This window comes from Gouania willdenowi, chromosome 12 (assembly GCF_900634775.1).
Source record: "Gouania willdenowi chromosome 12, fGouWil2.1, whole genome shotgun sequence".
NCBI classification, from domain to species: domain Eukaryota; kingdom Metazoa; phylum Chordata; class Actinopteri; order Blenniiformes; family Gobiesocidae; genus Gouania; species Gouania willdenowi.
Genome location: NC_041055.1, coordinates 10,536,259 through 10,545,772, shown reverse-complemented (window position 1 = coordinate 10,545,772; position 9,514 = coordinate 10,536,259). Strand labels below are relative to the sequence as shown.

Below are 9,514 nucleotides of genomic sequence, written 5' to 3'. Positions count from 1 at the left end.
TGGTCAGACCGTGAAAAACGTGGCGTTTTATAGACCGCCAAAAGTTCTAACAGATCAGGAAGAACAATGTCAACATTTTATAGCCAGTAATTCTACATCAGGAGAGCAGTGACATGAGACTAGCTCACTGTTGTTGCACCAGTTGTTATTGGTGTATATGCAAACACCAGTTCACCATCTCCTCTCAAAATTCGGGATTTGCTCGGTTGTGTGCTGTTTATAAACCGTCTGCTTACCTCCAAAATTGTGACTTCCGGGTTGATGACGCGCTGTGAAAACCTTCTATACACCTGACGTCAGCACTTGACTTAGCAACATGCGCCGCCATTTTAAGAGTGGTAATCATTTGCCTGATAACCGCTATTTACCGCTGATTTTGCAGTCTGGCTGATATTTATCGTATAATGCCCAAATCCTGCGTAGTATTTGGCTGTCATAAGCACGCCTGGCTGAAGGAAAAGATATTCTTTTACAGAATACCGACAGAACAGGCCAGAAATGGAAATTATGCATCCAATCACTGAGGCGAACAAAAGTAGATGGAACTACATGGAGCCCAAAATCAAAGTGGTCACATATTTGCAGTAGACATTACATTAATGGTAGGTTGTGTATTTTGGGGATCTAATTTCTTTCTGACTGATTTTATGACATTGATTATAAATTAGCCGACATTTAAATTGTAATTTATTCAGTAATGACTGAAACGTTTATGGCTAGTATGTCTAACTTGAAGACAAGCAACGTGAAATAACAGTAAATATTAATTCGTTGACTTGTATATGAACTGTAAGTATATTAAATAAACAAATGTGCTTCATATGCCCATTTATGTTTTAATTTAGGCTGTATTATTATTATATTATTAGCGGCGCTAGGCTAGCATAGCCACATCGTGTAATGAGCCAATTATCATGATGACACAGGCCTCTATAGACACAAAAACACTTACATAAGCCTACCTTAAATATATATATATATATATATATATATATATATATATATATATATATATATATATATATATATATCAACATTGAGTAAAACCTTTGTGTTGTCCGCGGTAAATAGTGTAAATATCAGTTGTCAGGCAAACGTAAACCCCTCTTAAAATGGCAAAGGGCGTTGCTAAGGCAAATGTCCCGGATGATGATGTCACCGCGAAAAGGTGTATCGATGTAATGCACTGTAGGAGCGATTGCCACCGGTCCAAAATGGCCGCCGTGTTGACGCACCGCCGAAGGGGCGGCAGCAGTCGATGCGGCGACTACGTATGATAATGTCTATGGTCCTCTACACACGCCAGGCTTCGTGCACCGAGAGCTCACACATATTAGCATTGTGAGAACCTGACTCATCATCCCTGTGGCGAGGCAAATCAACAATAAAAGGTTTGTGCACACTACATATCTAATTCAGATTGTATGTGTTACATTACCGAGTAGGGTAGTATCTTTATGTAGTCGAGGCTAGTTGCTTGGTTTGGCTAACCATTTAGCCGCTATCGTGGAAGCACACACGGATACAGCTTTTCTGTTTGGTCTCCGCCGTTTATCGACTGAAATAATGAAACTAAGTTAGTTCATAATGCCCATGGACGTATGGACATGTTTATTTTGAGTTCGCCAGCTAACGAGCAGACTAGTGTTTTTTTTCTTTTGTTTTGCTAGCAGGCTAATTAGTTTGCTAGCCGTGTGTCATGTCACATACATGCTTTGTGTGGGGTTGCTCAAACAGAGCGAAGCCAGGGGAAAATAAGACAGTTTTATTGCATTCCTAAAATAACTAGTCAAGGAGAACAAACAGAACGTCTGTCCACGGACCGGAGGTTGTTTATGATGTTTACATCACACTGCATCAGCCAATAATATTTTTGTGAAGTAAAAACATAGTAATTGTTATAGTGATATAAAGTTAGCTCAATTTACATGTATGCATTTTATTACATATTGAAAGAGGGAGGTTTCTCTATATTTTGTGATGCTAAATAAAATGGCTGTGTTCACCCACAAACAAGCTTGTTATCTTCACATTGGATTACATCCTGCTGCTTGTCTGCATTGCTGTTGGCATTGTGATATCTGGAAATGTAATACAATAGATGTTTTATTTTTGCTTAATATCTTTTTGTTTGTTTAAGATCAGTGGATGGCTTTCAACACTTTGACAGAGTGGCAGCTGGCAGATCTTGTAGAAAGAGTTAAAGGTAAGAAATATTTTTTTCTCCATCCACAAATGTGAAGTCCGCATTGCTACTCATAGTTGTTAATTTGGATAGTCATGGAGTTTACTGCATTCCTTTTTTTTTTTTGTATAAATACTTACGAAATGTAAGTTCCTCTTTTTTTCAATAGCTTCCATGAAGGGCTGCACAATTTTGACAAAAAACCTAATTGTGATTTTTCTGACAGATATTGCAATTCAATTTACGATTTAAAAAAAAAAAAAAAAAAAAAATATATATATATATATACATTTAAATGCATTTTTTTTTCCCCCCCAAATTTCTTGTTTTCCACATCAATTTTTTAAAGTGTAATTTTTTTAAAGAAATATTAGTCTTTTTTTTTTTTTTTTTTTTTTAGAAAATTTTAACTCCTGTGAGGAAACAAAAATACTAATAATAAAAAAACTCGTGCTTAAGCAAAAATGTATGTCTAAAATAAAAATTTTATTTAAAATAATGACTAAGATACAGTTAAAAGTTAAATATAAGTTGTACTGACATGGATTATTCTGACTGCTTCTCTGCTGTTTGTTGCCCGGTGTTACGCACTAAGCAGCAGGAACTGACGTACAGACAGACCCTGTTCTAACTGTAGCCCATGCTGTCAAAATCAAAAATGTGATTAATCTCTATTCATCAAAGATTTTGATTTCTTGGCAGGATATATGGTACACCCCAGGCCTGAACCACCGACCAGCCACTGGATTCTTGGAGGAAAGGCTGCGGTACATCAGGAAGAGGCTAAGATCAACCAGCAGGTCGCGGAGCACAGCACAGACACAGCCTCAAACACCAGTTGATGGCGCTCTTACAAGGGTTCTCATACTAGGTAATTATTAAACTTAACTTAAAAATTATTTGATGAAGCAAAACATCCATATTTTGGTGACTCACAACATTCTTGTGTTCTGTTTTACAGAATGTAACATATTAGATGAATGTGCATCACAGCTTAAAGAATAGTTGAGAAACAATCCTCAGCCAGGTAAAAATATACAGTGGGGCAAATAAAGTATTTAGTCAGCCACCAATTGTGCAAGTTGTCCCACTTTAAAAGATGATAAACCTGTAATTTTCATCATAAATATACCTCAACTATGAGAGACAAAATGAGAAAAAAAATCCAGAAAATCACATTGTAGGATTTTTAATAAATATATTGGTAAATCCCTCTGTAAAATAAATATTTGGTCACCTACAAACAAGCCAGATTTCTGTCTCTCACAGACCTGTAACTTCTTCTTTAAGAGGCTCCTCTGTCCTCCACTCGCTACCTGTATTAATGGCACCTGTTTGAACTCGTTATCAGTATAAAAGACACCTGTCCACAACCTCAGACAGTCACACTCCAAACTCTACTATGGCCAAGACCAAAGAGCTGTCAGAGGACACCAGAAACAAAATTGTTGTCCTGCACCAGGCTGGGAAGACTGAATCTGCAATAGGTAAACAGCTTGGTGTGAAGAAATCAACTGTGGGAGCAATTATTAGAAAATGGAAGACACACAAGACCACTGATAATCTCCCTCGATCTGGGGCTCCACGCAAGATCTCACCCTGTGGGGTCAAAATGATCACAAGAACCGTGAGCAAAAATCCCAGAACCACACGGGGGGACCTAGTGAATGACCTACAGAGAGCTGGGACCAAAGTAACAAAGGCTACCATCAGTAACACACTACGCCGACAGGGATTTAAATCCTGCAGTGCCAGACGTGTCCGGGCCCGTCTGAAGTTTGCTAGAGAGCATTTGGATGACCAGAAGAGGATTGGGCAAATGTCATATGGTCAGATGAAACCAAAATAGAACTTTTTGGTAAAAACTCTATTGTTGTGTTTAGAGGAGAAAAAATGCAGAGTTGCATCCAAAGAACACCATGCCTTCTGTAAAGCATGGGGGTGGTAACATCATGCTTTGGGGCTGCAAATGGACCAGGACGACTGATCCGCGTAAAGGAAATAATTAATGATGATTATAATTCATTGGATTTTATATATTGCTTTTTTAAAGACACTCAAAGCACTTTACATTGATAACTAATTTTAGCATTTAACACTAGTGAAATATGTATGGTTCCTTGACCCTAAGCTTGTATGTTTCATGATTGACTATACTGTTTCATTATTCTTGTTTTTTTTTTTTTTTTTTTCTGTCCTATTGTGTTTTTAAGGATGCATTTTTTCTCTCTGTAATTACTCCTCCTGCTCATACTTGCCATTAAGTCAAACTGTTTTACTTGTTACTGTTTTATTGATTTTTTTTTAATCTTATGTTGCTGACATCAACCTGTCGAAGGGGTTAAAGATGGAAATTAGCTGTTGGCTATAATCTTGCATATTTACATGTATGTTATTTGTTATGTATTATCCCTGTTTTAAATAAAAAAATAAACTCAAAATTTGCTCTATTCTTTCACTCCACACACATTGGTGGTCAGCTACTTTTGTAGCCACAGCTGCCCTGGGGCAGACTGACAGAAGTGAGGCTGCACGTGAGTTAACCATCGGCCCCTCCGACCAACACTCACTCGCCACATTCATACTAGGCAATGTGGGTAAGGTGCCTTGCCCAAGGACACAATGACTTGGCTGGAGCAGGACTCGAACCTCCACTTGGTTATTGGACTATTGTTTATATATATATAATTGTAGCTTACACATTTTAAATTACATTTTTATATTTGTTTTTTTCCTATTTATTTTTTTCCTCACAGCAGTTAAAAACTAGTATTTTCAGAATAAATTTATATGTATATATATATATGTATATATAAATGTATTAGGGCCCTATATGGTACTTCCTAACCTCTTATTTTATCCCCTTGTTCCACATGAGCTTTCATGGCTTTCACCAAAAACACGTGTAAAACTCTAGGCCTGGGGGCCAAATCTGGCCCTTTAGAGCATCCAATTTGGCCTGCAGGAGAACATAAAAATGACAGATATCTCATATTCACCAATTTGATGGAACTACAATATTTTTTGGGGCTTTGATTTTTTTTTTTTTAATATCACATGAATGCAGTCATTCTTTTCCACAAGTCTTGTAATTTCTCACAGTTTAACAAAAATTCTCTAAATTACACAAAAATGGGTAAAATCAAGAATTTTCTGAAGTGAATTGAACTGATATTGAAAACTAGGGCACAATGATGTTAAAATTATTTTTTTCCCGCCTAAAACCTGTGGCTCACTACAGGTCAAATAGCTCCATATTTGGGCCCTGAACTAAAATGAGTGCAAAAAGTTCCAGTGGAAAGTGAAATGAAAATGATCCTTCCTGGTAAGAGTCTCCACCATAACACCAGTAGACAATTCTGTTCCCAAGCTTTTCCAAATACAGATGAAACGGAAACATTTAAGATGGCTGCCTTCATGCCCACAATCCACCTGCACAGATTACAGCTCCAGCAACCATCAGTCACTGTGTTTTCAGTGAGAAGAAGAATGTGGAGCAGCTGCTCCCAGAGCGTCTCCACATAAAGGAGGAACCAGAGATGCTCAGTGAAGGTCAGGAGGAAAACAGTGCTGCTTGTCCTGTTAAATGTGAAGATGAAGAGGAGAAGCTTCAGGCCTCCCAGCTACACTGGAGACAACTAACAGAAATGAACATAAAGGAGGAACCTTCAACCTGGAGTTTAAATGAAGTAATAAAAAAAAATAGAAAGACGTCTGACTCAAGTAAAAATGCTGAAATGGGATGTAAAGCTTCCAAAACACAGATTAGTTCATTTCAACAGATTTGTTCAAAGAAGAAGGTTCATTCATTTAAATGTGATGTTTGTAGTAAATGTTTTACCCATATAGATTCCTTGCAGTCACACATGAGAATTCACACACGTGAGAAACCATTTAAATGTAATATTTATTGTAAATGTTTTACCTATAAGCTCACCCTTAAGAAACACATGAGAATCCACACAGGAGAGAAACCATTTAAATGTGATGTTTGAGTTGAAAATGTTGTGAAAAAAAGTCTCCCAAGAGAGTCCACACACAAAAGATTTTCAAATGTAATGTGTAGTGAATATTTTCTTATTAGTTGTACATTGTTTTTTGTTTTAGTGACATAAGTTTTGGTATAGTTGAAGTTTAAAGTGTAGTTAGAGTTTTCTAATTTAGTTCTCTCAGTAAGTTAACACAACAGATTTTGGCAGAAGTTGTTTAGAGTTGGGCAGTTTGTTTTTACAGTTTTTTTTTTTTTTTTTGTAGTTTACCTTCTGAAAGTATAACTTCAAAAATGTTGTGTTCCTTGTTTTACCTTTGAATATTAAATCCCTAAACACAGCGTGGCCAGAAAACTGATTTAATCTCATCTGAGAGTCACATGATCAACATTCATGTCAGCATTAGAATAATGACCAATATGAGCATAAACATTAGAAACAAAGTGTATGTTTTTTTTAAAGTCATTTTGTGTATTTTCTTGTATATTTTGATGGCATATTGTGTTTTTTTTGTATTTATGTGTTTTTGGGGACCTTTTGTGTCATTTCTGGTCATTTTGTATATTTTTGCTGTCATGTTATTTTGAGTTTTTTGTGTTTTTTATTGTCATTTTTGGAATTCTTTTGTGTATTTTCATGTAATTTTGTGTATTATTTTTTTTTGAGGCATTTTGTAGTCATGTTGTGTTTTATTGTAAATGTATGTGTTTATGGAGCCCTTTTGTTTTTTTGTATTTTTTGTTTTTGTTTTTTTTATCATTTTGTGTATTTTTTCTGTCATTTTGTGTATTTTCTCTGTCATTTTGTATGTGGTTTTGAGTCACTATTTGTCTTTTTATTGTCATTTTTTGAATCCTTGTCTGTATTTTTGTTTAGTGTATTTTTCCCTAATTCTGCGTGGGGTTCTTGGGCCATTTTGTGTATTTTTGTTTGAGTGCGTTTTTTAAAGCCTCTTGTGCGTTTGCTTTGGATCTACACAGAATTAAACCAAGGGCAGTAAGTGATAAATTCAAAAGTTAATATTTATTGTATTGTTTGTTTTCAGCCCCTTACAATAAGTAGATTGACCGAGTCAGAGTCTAACTGTAAAAGAATGAACTCAGCTTATATTTAGGAAATTAATTGACGTCAGAGAAGTAGTAAAGAACTTCCAAATTCATTATTTAATCTTCTGTCATATCATTATGTCTTTCATTATGTCTCTCTCTCTCTCTCCTTGTAATGAAAAATCAGTGCAGGAAACAGAGCTCTTGTGCGCCAATGTGTAGAGTCAGTGTTACTATGACATTTTAGGGTCTTTTTGTTTTTTTTTTGGATTAAATTCAATATTCAAGTTAACCCCATTAAAATATTAAAAATATTAAAATACCAGTACTTACATAAAATTTCATTGGTAATAAATAAATACATTGTTTTATTTCTTTGGAATGAACGCACATGGAGAGGTTTTAAGCAAGTTACAAGCTCCAATGGTAGATTTGTGTATTCTTTTTCCCCTGTCAGAACAAAAGAAGTGTACAAAGGGTCATTTTGGAGTGAAGAGTGAGCGTTACCTCTCTCTAAAGCAGCATCATCCTTGGTTCCATGTCTTTAAAGAGTCTGATGACCTCACTATGATTTACCTGGATGTCTTTCTGTATGGCAAACTGTTGGATGTCGCATAGCTGCTATCTTTTTAATTGTGTCATCTCTTTCACATGCAGCTGCTCCATCATGCCTTTCTTGTTCTCCCTCATTTTGGTCATCAGACAGCACTTCTGATTCTGTAACTGTGCATAGACTTGGTGCTGCTATAAACTCTGCTTTATCAGTAGTTGAATCTGGTGGTTCATCTATCTCAACTTTGATGATGGCCTACTGCTTCCCTGCTGTAGCTGCCTAGAATAGATTCATAATAGTTTTAGTAATAGCCTATTTTTTAAGGTTGAACATAGCCTCTTAAGGTAAATACAAGATTACTGCAAGTCTTGTAACACAGAAATAACTTGCTGGTCCAAAATAATATAATTAGCTAAAATAGCTTAATGCTTAATTTAGTACAACCAAACCACTTTGTGTAGTTAAAAAAAAATGTGGAGAGCTTTTAAGATATTTCAGTAAAATTAGAGGAACAGTTCAACTTTAAAAACGGAGCTTTAAAATGCCCTAAACAGTGAACATGACTCTTGACTTTGCTTTCGCTCCCTTTCTTTTTCCTTTCTTGTCCTCTCTTTTCTAGACATTATACTGATATTGGTAAATAAAAAGACCAACAGTATGAATAAGACTGTTTGGTTATATTTCAACAAGGCAAAGGGCTACTTTTTCTACAGTCAATTGGGAATTGTCTGTCATTTAGCAAATAATTTACTGCAAGTGTTAATTATGTAGCCTAATGTAAACCTACACACTAGCCTACTAAATATTAATCTTAAGAAAGTATACTAATAGATTCACATGCTGTAGGATAACAATGACAAACTCTACCGGTGGTCATCATCACATCATATATATTATAGGGGGTTTTCATGGGGCGTCATTAACCTGGAGGTCGCCATTTTGGAGGTAAGCAGAACTGGTGCAACAACGTTGAGCTAGTCTCATGTCACTGCTCTCCTGATGTAGAACTACTGACTATAAAATGCAGACATTGTTCTTCCTGATTTGTTAGAACTTTTGGCAGTCTATAAAACAAAACGTTTTTCACGGTCTGACAGATTTAGTACAGCCAAAAACACTGTAATAGTTCACCATTTCCTCTCAAAATTCGAGATTTGCTCATTTGTGTGCTGTTTGTAAACCAGCTGCTTACCTCCAAAATGGCGACTTCCGGGTTGATGACGTGCCATGAAAAACCCTCTATTGATTTTGGGTAGCGTCTAGCTTGTTAAGCACGTGAGCAGTAGGGTCATTTATGCCCAGCTGTGTAGCGTTGAGACAGGCTACTTCACAACAGAGACAAATAAATGTGAGTTATAGCTTATTGGCAACTGAGGCTTAGAGGGAAAACAACACACTCGACTCGGCTCATTTATGTGTTACCTGGCTGGTGGGCAACGGAGGAGGTGTGTTTCGGGCTGCAGCTGTGCACTCTCTGCTGCTACATCGCGCGTCCGTTTGTGTTCACATTGCCAGAGGTGTGTGTGGGTCGGGTGGAGAGATTATTAATTGGGGCATTGTTATCACACCCTTTTAATCGATGAGCACTTACAGAAGAGTGCAAAGGGCAGATGCTTTAGCACCACCTAGTGTCTACCTGTGCACGCCACTGGCTGCAGGCCTGCTAAAACTGTCCTTGTGACTAATTAGAATAAACACATCTGATAAATAGTATTACTCTTGTCATCTGTCCTTGGAGCTG

The 9,514-nt window shown here is 36.6% G+C and overlaps 1 long non-coding RNA gene across 2 annotated transcripts; it reads left to right on the top strand.

Moving 5' to 3' along the window:
* The first annotated feature begins 1,258 nt into the window (after nt 1-1,258).
* LOC114472809 (uncharacterized) lies at nt 1,259-3,213 on the top strand. 2 transcript variants are annotated; one of them, XR_003675199.1, is made up of 4 exons: nt 1,259-1,391; nt 2,141-2,206; nt 2,888-3,056; nt 3,147-3,213. It is a non-coding gene; the product is annotated as an uncharacterized LOC114472809 (long non-coding RNA). The 2 variants fall into 2 exon arrangements; XR_003675200.1 differs by having other exon boundaries at nt 1,267-1,391; nt 2,146-2,206.
* The last annotated feature ends 6,301 nt before the right edge of the window (nt 3,214-9,514 follow it).